Source organism: Meleagris gallopavo, chromosome 1 (genome assembly GCF_000146605.3).
Source record: "Meleagris gallopavo isolate NT-WF06-2002-E0010 breed Aviagen turkey brand Nicholas breeding stock chromosome 1, Turkey_5.1, whole genome shotgun sequence".
Classification (NCBI taxonomy): Eukaryota; Metazoa; Chordata; class Aves; order Galliformes; family Phasianidae; genus Meleagris; species Meleagris gallopavo.
In genome coordinates, this window is record NC_015011.2 from 105,389,820 (window position 1) to 105,401,639 (window position 11,820).

General features: G+C 42.9%; 1 long non-coding RNA gene across 1 annotated transcript; it reads right to left on the reverse strand.

The window, feature by feature from the left end:
- Window positions 1-3,304: 3,304 nt before the first annotated feature.
- On the reverse strand, window positions 3,305-9,767 carry LOC109370272. The gene is made up of 3 exons (XR_004162022.1): window positions 8,269-9,767; window positions 7,612-7,678; window positions 3,305-6,751 (listed from the first exon to the last, which is right to left on the reverse strand). It is a non-coding gene; the product is annotated as an uncharacterized LOC109370272 (long non-coding RNA).
- Window positions 9,768-11,820: the final 2,053 nt, after the last annotated feature.

Below are 11,820 nucleotides of genomic sequence, written 5' to 3' on the forward strand. Positions count from 1 at the left end.
AGAGTTCTGACTTCCATATATTTGTATGAGAAGGTTTCAAAAAAATGATCTGTTAAAGAAAGAAAGAGGGGAAATGAAAGAGAAATGTATTCTAAAATATCAATGCCAACCCATTGAGAAGGCTGGTACAGAATTATTTTAATTATTTACAATATTATTAGACTTAACAATGTGAAGGTCTTTGGTGTGATTACATGTGATGAATTTTATTAGTGAAACAAAATCTTATTCAGAGAAAGAAAGGAAAAAAGATCAAATGACTGAACATCCACAACCAGAATTCTTGGATGGAAACACAACAAAGAAGTTCTTGTCTGCTGTGGATGGAACTGATGAGAAAGTCTGACAAACAGACGCCAGACTTCAGTAGTCTGTAGTAGTCAAAGCAAAGGCTTGAAGTTGGGACCCAGATGTTAATCCTCACTCTGAGAAGCAACCAACTATATTTTTGAGTAAATTACACTTTCATTTATTAGGCATTTAAGACACGATTGTGATTAATATAATGGTGTGAATTTCACTATACCTGGAGATGCGTTGTTTCTTCTGACTCCTGTCTCTGACACATACTTTTGGTGTAACCAACATCTCAAAGGCTTGCTTTGTTAAAATGGTGATAATATCTCTTTTGACTATTAGCACTTAGGCTTCTGACAAGTATTTTCTTCCTGTGACAACTTGTGACACAAGGCATTTTAAATATTCAGCCTTATTAACAATATAGAGTCCTTATGATTAATGACAGCTCATTAAATTCACTCCATAAGAACTCTGTATTGTTATTTAGACAGTGAAACAACAGTATAACCAAAATTCATTACTCAGAAGCATTGCTTAAGATAAACTATTCATATTTTGCATTGAAAACATGCTGGCCAAAAAGCATCACATCTCTCCCTGGCAGACCAGTGCAGATACAAATGTGTGATCATTTCTCTTCCAAAAAGCAAATTTTATCCTCAGTTCTGCTTCCCTGCACCACGTATCAGAGTAGACCTGAGGGGGAAATGTTTTGGAGGAAGCCCCACAGAGCCAGCCTCAGACTGCCCTTGTGTCCATAGATGAGGAAGACAAAGCTCAGGAGAGACTCCCTATCTGCAGATTCAGGGCACAGGGAGGAATCCGATGATATCTAGGTCAACAAAGATTTTTGTAAATAGGAGTCAACACCCCTTAAATTTTAGTCTTCAGTACAGCCAAGAAGCCAGCAGACAACAACTGCAATCAGTTGTTGAGCTTCGTGTCCTATTTGTAAAGCAGATGTCTTGCTGGGAGTGCATGCTGCTGGGTTTCAGCTCCCCTCTATAATTGAATTTAATGGCAGTGCATCTTGCAGACACTCCAGAGCAGGGGAACTGCATCTTATTTGCATTTGTTTCTCTCCTGTAAAAGGGATTAAGGGGGACTAAATCAGAGGAATCCTGCTTGATAAACCTCCTGGTGTTGCTGGCTGGAAAAATATAGCACTCTCATTCTGCATAAGAATTAGGCAGGCTGCTGGTCCCATGGGGGAAGAAAATAATAATAATTAAAAAAACCTATCAAACTGACTTTTGTAGTGCAAGAATTTCATCCTTTGCTTTCCTATTTTGACTTCTAAGACACCAGCAGCACACTGAGTCACAGCAGGCATGGGAAATTGTGCTTTTGGTTGCACAACATCACTTCTCTCCTGCATCGTGATCTTACGAAATTCAAGTGTCATTAAACTGAGCCAGTACCGTATTTTCAAAAGGTCATCTTATACTATGTAAACAAACAGCTTTTAGTCCCAGAACAAGAGATCGTTGTGTAAGATAATGCATCATCATGACATGTTTCAGACACCATTAATCTGATACCATAGAATTCCTGAGAAAGAAGCAATGTCCTGATAGCGTTTTATTAAAATAAATAAATAAATAAACACAAAAGAGGAAATTAGTCTGGTTTATACAAAGAACTTCAATTCCAGTGCAGGGTAAGTTTGTGCATTCTCTCAGAAATGGACAATGAGATGTATGCCAGAGTCCCGAGGGAATTACTGATGTAGTCACCAAGCCACTCTTGTTGATACTTGAGAAGTCATGGTGTTCAAATGAATTCCATGGTGACTGGAAAAAAAGACAGTATCACATCCATTTTTAAGAAGGGTAGAAAGGACAACCCAGGGAACAGCCGATCTGTCAGCCTCGCCTCTGTGCCAGGGAAGATTACAGAGCAGATGCTCCTGGGAGCTATGCTAAGGTATATAGAAGACACAGAAGTTATATGGGATAATCAGTAAGTCCTGGCTGACCAACCAAATAGCCTCTGATGGCATAACTGTGTCAATGGACAAGGGAAGAGCCACTGATGTCATCTATCTAGACTTCAGTAAGGCCTTTGACATAGCCCCCCATAACATTCTTCTCTTCAAATTGGAAATATATGGATTTGATGAGTTGACTGTGCAATAGATGAGGAACTGGTTGCAAGACGGTACCCACAGAGTGGTGGTGAATGGCTTGATGTTCAGATGGAGATCAGTGATAAGTTGTGTCCCTCAGGGGTCAGTACTGGAACTAGTGCTGCTTAATGTCTTCATCAATTATATCAACAGTGGAATCAAGTGCAAGTTTAGAAATGACACCAAGCTGCGTGGTGTCGTCAACACGCTGAGGGATAGGATGCCATCCAGAGAGACTTAGATAGGCTCAAGCAATGGGCCCAGAAAAACCTCATGAGGTTCAACAAATCCAAATGCAAGCTCTTGCACCTGAGTCATGGCAATTGCCACTATCAATAAAAGCTGAGCACAGCCCTGACTAAAAGGACCGGTGTATGGCAAGCTGAACATGAGCCAGCAATGTGCCCTCACAGCCCAGAAAGCCAACCACATCCTGAGCTGCATCAAAACAAGCATGGCCAGCAGGGTGAGGGAGGTGATCCTGCTCCTCTGCTCTGCACTGGGGGCAATGAATAAATGAATATGAATAGAACTCCTCACCTGGAGTACTGAGTCCAATTGTGGAGTCCTCAGAAGAAGAGAGCCATGGACCTGTTGGAGTGTGTCCAGAGGAGAGTCACAAAAATGGTCCAAGGAATGGAACACCTCCCCTACTAGGACAGGATGAATGAGCTGGAGCTGTTCAGCCTGGAGAGGAGAAGACTCCACAGAGACCTGTTAGTGGCCTTTCAGTATCTAAAGAGGAGCTAAAGAAAGCAGGGGACAGACTCTTTAGCAGGGGCTGTTGTGATAGGACAAGGAAAAATGGTTTCAGACTAAAAGAGGGGAGATTTACATTGGGTATAAGGAAGAAGTTTTTTTACAACAGCGGTAGTGAAACACAGGAACAGGTTGCCCGGAGAGATGGTGGATGCCCTATCCCTGCAGACACTCAAGGTAAGGCTGGAGGGGGGTCTGAGCAACCTGATGTAGCTGTAGGTGTCCCTGTTCACTGCAAGGCAGTTGGAATAAATGACCTTTAAGGGCCCCTTCTAACTCGAATATTTGACTCTATGATTCTACAATTCTATGAAATGGATTCAATCTTGGGTTACTTGTTCTTTCAAAGCCATCCAAGGTAAGCATGGCACAGCAATGCCTGGTTGGTAAGCAGTCCTTGGCCTTCCAGAAATGAGGTGACCCCTCTTCCCTGTCAGTAGGGCAGAAGAGAAGAGCTGATGGTTCTTCCAGCTTCCCACAGCCCTGGTGGCAAAGGCTGTGCGGAAGACCTGCCAAGGAAGTGTCACCCTCTGGGTGTCCCAGCCAGCTCTCTCCACCCTGGGGGATGTTGCTCAGCTTTTGAGTACAGCCAAATAAAGGTTGCTTCAGGTGCCAGCAAATTCCAGGCAATGAACCCGGTACAGAGGGCTGCCTTCACTCACCAGCTGGAGGAGAACACTGCTGCCATTGAAACTGATCATAAACTATGTAGTATTTACCCAGAAAGCCTTTACGGCCTCTTGCTCAAACACATGCACTGTTTCATCTCAAGTTAATACACAAAGATACAGGTCTCTTGAGACATGCACAAAATTTAAATAGCTGGCTCTAGTTTCTCTTCCTAAAACACGAAAGTCCCCAGTTCTACCCTGAGGAGAAACATCTGTAGTTTCAATTCAAAAGGTGAAGAGTCCTGCAGTCTCCAGCAGCAGCATCTGGCACTACTGGAAGGAGGGCAGAGAAGGGCTGCTTCTATGGGAGGCTCTGCAGGACTGTACCTGGCACATTTCTTACTAGAGCCCATTCATCCACAAGTCTCTCCTCATTACCACTGCAGGTATGCAGCTCTGCACACTTGCCACTCCCATCTCGCCCAGCTTTCACCTTCATTCCTGAGGCTATGTCCTCACTTCTTTGTCCTTCACTCATGCACTATTCCTGTCCCTCTGTCTACCTCCCTTCTTCAGTCTCCTTCATCTCTCATTAACATCACACCAGCAGTCAAGCTACACTCTCCCACTCACCCGAAAGGCTGCTTTCTTCACTTTGCTCTTTCCTATCTTCTTCCCTTGCTTTCCATTGATTTTCCAGTTTCTCTATGTATAATCTTTTAATCTTTGTCTTCACACCCAGTCACTATGCACATGTATTTTTGCAGTTTCCATCCTCATCACTGACTACTTGTATTCTATTGGGGCTCACTCTGAGCTCCTCCCTGCCTTTAATCCACTGCCATAGCCATGATTCTTTCCATTAGACCTTGTTGTATAGCATCCATTTTTCATCTGGCTTCTCCACCATTTTTATATAATTTGGGATTTAAATAGTATGACCACAGCCCCCCTTAGCTTGCTGAGATCTGGTGAGTCCCTCCCACGTTCCCTGACAAATCTAACCATCAGCAGCTTGTCACCATTATCTCTCATTTTTCACAGGCTTCCAGTTAGGACACAGGCTTACAGTATGTTAGGACAGCAGAGTCTCTTCCATTTCAGCTTGCTGCATTATGAACAAGCAATTCGGGGACTTCTTCAAAATTTCACTCAAGCTTCAGGGCACATTTTCTGCAACTGCAAAGAGACTTCCAGGAGCTTCACTATCTATTAAGCTTTTCTTAAAATCTTCTCTATCAGGAGGGCTACAAAAATAAGTACAGAAATGAATATAAAATTAATGCTAGGTGAGTTGAGAACACTGAATATCCTTTTGACTAGCACAGTTTTGTTGCATCCCTATTCCACCCTCATCTCTCTTTTTCATCCATCAGCTTCTGTCTTGCATTTTTATCACGCTTTTTTGGGGAAAGATGCATCTCTTCAAGATGTATATATAAAACCTCATCTTGTGGTTTCCCAGTTTGTGACTGGTGTCCTAGACACTGTCTGACAACAAACACCCTTACTTCATATTGGAACCTCAACCCCGATGCAAGTCATTTGCATCTGACCACAACTTGTCAGTCCTTGGTGTAGCAAAGTGATGATATCAGTTATTTCCCAGTGATCAAATTTGTTAAAAAGCACCCAAAATACCTCTCAAAGCAAGTTTCATGGCCACTGCTGCATGACCTTGAAGTGAAAGGAAAGCTCGTTTTCAAAGGTGATCCCTTCAGTTTAGAATATAACAACAGAGGAGGGGAGTGGAGGTTAAAGGGCCACATTGGTTCAAAGCATAAAAAGTAAACTTCAGGTTTCAAGGCTATTGAACATGGTAATGTCAAGTAGAAAGCATATAGGGAAATGTATATCATTCCTTCTTCTGGTTTAAACATTCTGCATTTCTTAATGCCTTACTAATTTCTGAAACTGTAAATACCTTTCCTTTTCTTGAAGGGGTTGTACAAGCCCTGCACGCCTGTACCTCTAAACAGAAGGTAAAAAGCAAACTTGTTTTGAAGAAAGACATCGTTAATAAGAAAAAACCATCTGTACTGAGCAGGCAGCTCGTGGCAGTAGCAGCACTGGTGATGTTCAGAAAGTAACGCTCTATATTCATGTTTACATATTGATTGTTTTGAAGCCTCTTTCAGTTCCAGGAATTGTAGATTATAAAAAATGATATATATTTGTGGTTTGGCACCCAAAGAGAGCTTCAACTCAGGCATCACTGCAGGCTGCCAACATCTGCAAATTATTAAATGTTGGTTTTGTTTGGGGTTTTTTTTAAGCCTCAAAATGCAAAACTAACGTCACTGGCTGGTCGCACCTACTGCTGGGTAATAGGGTGGAATTTAGGTATGGGAGTTTTGCCAGTGCAGGTCACAAAGTTTACTAATAAAAAGGTTTTTATGATAACACTTGTGCTCTTTGCTGTTATGCTGTATAGTAAATTCTAGCTGAAACAAACAAGAAAACCTCAGGAAGAAGTTTAAGATTCTCTTCAAAACAGACTGGTGAATAAAGAGCATTGAGATTTATTTTTAAAACAATCTTCTTCTGAAAATTTACCAGTACCATGATATAATGAAACTTGGCTTTGTCAAAGGAGGAAAACAATCTGTGCAGATGATTTTGGAACCATATGTGTGAGCAATGGGGAACAGTCTGTCAAAGTGTAGAGTCCTCATTCTTGCTGAAATACTTGGCAATGATCTGTACGCAGAAAATCCAATGCCAGAAGAGCTCACCACATGCTTACACAACCCTGGCAGATCTTGTGACTGACATACAATAGCACAGATGTGTATACAAGGAACCATCCTTAACCAACATCTGTCTCGGATGTAGTGGGGGGTTAGAACCTGTTGCTTCTTGGGGTCCCTTCCAATCCAAATCATTTTATGAAGTGGGAAGGCATCACCCTGAAGAACTGAGCCACATGCACCTGGCAGTCATAAATACTAACCTGAAATATAGGACATGACAACAAGTTACGAGGTGTAAACACAGCAGTTGTAGCATCTTTTCTCTTATTTGCAAAGGATGGAGATGGAGGTGAATGGGAACACTGTGACACTAACTTTTCTCCTCTTCTTGTCTGTCTAACATCAATATCACAGCAGCAAGTCCTACCACTATGTATTTCAAACAAAAACGGAACTTCATGGTTCTCAGTGCTTGAATGAAGGCATGCTCATAGTGCAGATAGTCAGGGATTATTTGGATTTGAGTAACAAAAAAAAAATTATGCATATTATAATATTGAGTTCAGTCCCTTTGGCTGTTAAATTTCAGGATGCTTTTGTCCTCACTGACATCTTAGATTTACTTAAAAGTTAATGTGTCTGCAGCTTGGACATAGTGCTACCGTGGCACAGGCATTTATGCTGTGGTACAATGAAGCAAAAGCACTATTGTATTTAATATTTATGCCCTGGTTGATTTTGCAATTTCTTTTCTATACAAATTAACCCTAAACCATCAGTAGCTTCACAGCAGCAAAGGTTATTGTTGCTCTGCTGACCGCATGCAACTTTTCAATGGGAAACACTCAAACCACAATAAAAGATTAAAAAATAAAAAAATAAAAAATTGGAAGTGCTATTTTGAAAAACCCTTACATTGTAAGCCATAGTGAAACTGTCAAATGTGCTGTGGATAAAGACAAACCTGCTAAAAACATACATGCATGTGTGGCCATGAACATAAGAAACATTGTCATCACTCAAGACTACAAAAACCATAACAGGCCTCAGCATCAAGCTCAGATCTCTTCAATATCAGTTGAATCTCTATTTAGACCAGGATGGTGAAGCCTGTTCTCACCATGTCTGCTCTGCAACTGATACTTTGCCCATCCAGTTTCCAGTATGAATTTCTCTTTTTCTCTCATCTGCAGAATGAATCACAGGTCAGCACAAACATGAACATGTTCAATTGACTTCCCAATTTCCGACCACTATTTTTTAAAGCTAACATAACAATTTTACAACACAGGATAAACTACTTTTCACTGTCCCTGTTGAAAATGAGCCTTATTCTTTGTCCATCAGTTACTGGGGATATAACCAACTTCCAAGCACAGTGACCAAGCACTGACCTGCATGTGTTGGTCTCTTCACCAAATTAGCAGTGCTATAGCAGAGCTGGCAAAGTGTTTTCTCTCAGCTGCCACAGGCCAAATATCTAGCATACTATTTAATACATCAGACCATAATCTTGAATGGATGTGTCATAAGCCCACATGCTTTTTTGTTACAAGAATAGTAATTGTTGGTGAAGGAACAAACAACTTCTCGGAGTACAGCAGCTAGACTGAATGGAGCCTTTCATTTTTCAAGCATACCACTCAGGAAATGCACACTCACACTGAAATACTATGTGAAGTGGATTGAGGACATGGTGTGACCCAAAACCATCTTCCTCTGTTAAGATGAGAAAATAGAAGAAATTGCAAGTTCTCAGACCTGTTTGTGCTCTCACCTGCATATGTTTCTCAATGGACTTGATCATATTCTGCAGCCTTCTGCTGTCCTTCCTTTCTTTATCTGCTCTCTTACCTTTAAAAGACACACAAACTTACTCCTCTTATAATTCTCTGACATTTAAATTCTCCCTTCCCCATATGGTCCCTGCAAACAGATGGTAAAATAACTTTGCATGAGGCTGTGTACAATAAAATTACCTGTTTGTTTTACAGCCAAGGCCTACCGAGGATCCTAACTGCAAGGCATGGGAATGGTTGATTACCTGGACCAAAAGGGAACAGTGAGCAATGGGAGGACCCCCAGCATGGCTATAGGAGTGGAAGAAGGTTATTGTGCTGGTCTCATGCCTGGCAGTGCACTCAAAATGGAGAGGTGCCTGGACAAAACCTGGCTTTGCCTGCTAGCCTGTCTGCTCTACCTAGAGGCTTCTGGCTCTGCCTTTTGTACAGGAAAGTGGGAAAGCTGCTCTGGGCAGAATTTGTGACAGCTAAGGAGACCTAGGAAATCCTGCTTTCTCTGCTGAGATAGCTCAAAACAGGAAAAACTTTCTTCGAAGGACACAGAGATGAGAAATAAGCAAATCAAAGCAAGCAAAACCAAAAGAAACATACAAAAATAGCCCTAAACACATCCAATACATCATTTTTCTTGTTCTTCATGAACAAGGAGGATAAGTATTTTGCAAATCTGACCTGTCCCTGAGGCACTTTGCAAATTGTTCTTCACGGACACCATTTAAATGAAATGTTTGGTTACCCGTATCCCTTGCCTCTTTGCTCTTAAAAAGCACTCTCATATCTTTACTAGAAACAGTCAATCCAAATGTCTTGGTCTACCCCATGTTCCAAAACCAGCATGTTTTGGGTGATTTCTGTTCCTAAAAGCCTGTAAGAGCTCTCTTTTCAGGACAAGGTCCATTTTGCCTATTGCAGTTCTCAGCTCGCTCAGGTTTCTGCCTGCCCAGAGAAACTTTGTCTCAAAGCAATCAGAGAGCAGGAGAGCAGTAGACCAGACAACATGCATGTTATCCACATCATGTGTTTCCCAAGGAAAGACATGCACTCTGTCTGTCATCCTTTCTGTCTGAAGACATGTGGTAAGCAAACATACCCCAAGTGCTGCCCTTCCCTTCCCCAGTCAGCTTTGGAGGCCAGGTTTGCTCATGTGGTGTTCATCAAGAGGAAGCCCTTCAAAAACTGGGCTGCTGGGGTTCCAGCTTGGAGCAGAGCCACAGGGAAAGAAGTTAAAAGCACATAGAGAATCATGGAAATATAGAAAATCCTGAGCTGAAAAGGACCCACAAGGATTATTGTGTCCAACCTCTGGCTCAACACAGGACCACCCAAAAATCAGACTGTATGTCTGAGATGCTCCTTGAACTCCGTCACTTGGGGCCGTTCCCACAGCCTTGGGCAGCGCATTCCATGCCCCCCGCCCTGTGGTGCAGACCCTTTCCCTGACCCCCAGCTGCCTTTCCCCTGACACAGCTCCATGCCGTTCCCTCGGGCCCTGTCGCTGTCACACAGAGCAGAGCTCAGCGCTGCCCCTCCGCTCCCTGTGAGGAGCTGCAGCCGCCATCAGGCCTCCCCTCAGCTCCTCTGCTCTGGGCTGAGCACAGCGAGGGGCCTCAGCCGCTCCTCACACATCTTGCCCTCAGAGCCTTCCCCATCTTTTTAACCCTTCTTTGGATGCTCTCTGACAGCTTTATGTCCTCATATTGTGGCACCCAAACCTGCACACAGTGCTTGAGATGAGGCTATACCAGCACAGAGCAGAGCAGGACAATCCATTCATCTCACCAAGCTCTGCAGCACACGCACAAGCAGCCACTGACCCAGGTCATGCATCTGCGCCTACACAGTGATCTGACTCACTGACACCTAACTGAAGACCACACTGTAGTTTAGATGAAGCCTGTGATTTTCTGCCAGGTCCAGCTGACAGTACTAATGTCTTGCCTTCAGCTACAGTAAACAAAGCTGAAGAAGTATCACGGAAACTGACCTTTGATGGTTTGAGATGAAGGAGAGATCCTGAGCATGGTCAGACCTCAAGGGGAGCGTGAGGCAGCTGAAGAAGCCATCCTGTCTTCCACTATGGAGGTCAAGTGCTCTCCTCCCTCAAAGAGCTCCTGCAAGCAGGGTCGTGCTCACTATTGTCTCATTGGAGTGATGGTTAAGCTTTGGATTATTGTGCACGAGGATCGAGGAAGATATGAAACCATGAGAAACAGAGCTACCAAAATACAGCAAAGGAGATGAAGCAAGAGATGACTGCAATGAGAAGAGAACTAGCAGACAGAAAATAGGCTAGATAGAGTCCTGAAAGGGAAAGAAATAGAAAGTTTAGAACTCTTCCTCTGCTTCCTGGTGAAACAACAACAATAAAAGCTGGGATCAGGTGAGATAATCCTGCTTCTAGATTCATTTCTGTCAGATGGGCCTATTCAGTGAACATCCTTCAACCAAACACAAAATGAATTCTCACATTACCCCCCTTCCCCATGCAGCTTTTATATGAACACTCCATTTTTCCCCATGGGCATTTTCCATTGGATCTCTTTTGTGGTAAAGGCAACAAATTGTCACAAATGAAACAGCATACCAACAAAAAAGTCTGAACAACATGGGTGCACTTCATGCAGTTCAAGAGTAGGGCAATGCAGTTCATTGACCTCTTTATCATTCCCCGTCATTAGTGGTAAATTATTTAATATTATCAGGGAAAATGCATTAAACATACAAGCAGCTACTGTTTATCTTATGTTCCAAATGTGCGTGGTCATGTTCAGTATGTCCTAAATTCTTTCATTTTATCTGCATAGACACCAGCAGAAACAAACATCAGATATGCACACCTACATGTAATGTAATGGATTCAATCCACTTCTGTGTTCCCTTTTGTTTTCAAGGAAAAAGAAAGGGAAAAAATACTGCGATTGTTCATCAGTAATCTCTTGGAAGATGCTGTGCACTTTTGGCATTGCTCTCCCTTCATTCTAGCTGTGCCCTTGGCTAGAGCTCCACTTCTCCTGTCATGGCGAAAGCCCACCAAAAGGGAGCAGGCCAGCTTGCTCCACTTTAATCAGAGGCAGAGCTCTTGAGCTGTGTGGATATTTGGCATAGTTTTTGGCACGGATTTACTGAGCCTTTAGAGCGACTGAAGGGCATTTGCATGCTTAGAGGGATGAGTTTGCAACTGAGAACGTGTGCAAGGAAGTTACTTGTCCAAAACTCAGAAGACATGAGCATCTCGGACCTGAACGTGTGAGCACAAACAGCAAAGTCGATAACCCCAGAACTTGCCACCAGTGCCAAGTATAGAATAAAAGCAGCATCCTCTGTTTCTGTCACTTTTTCCTCCATGCTGGAGACCAGGATATTTGACTGGGAATAAAACCATGTTTCTACAGCCCCAGGAGGCCAGAGCAGGCAGCTCTGGCCCTCCTTGTTTTCAGACTGGTTTTTCTCCTCCCCATCTTCTCAGAGCCTGTGTCAACAGCCTGATAGAGATGTCCTCCTAAGCAGCAGGCATTGGAAGCACCTGG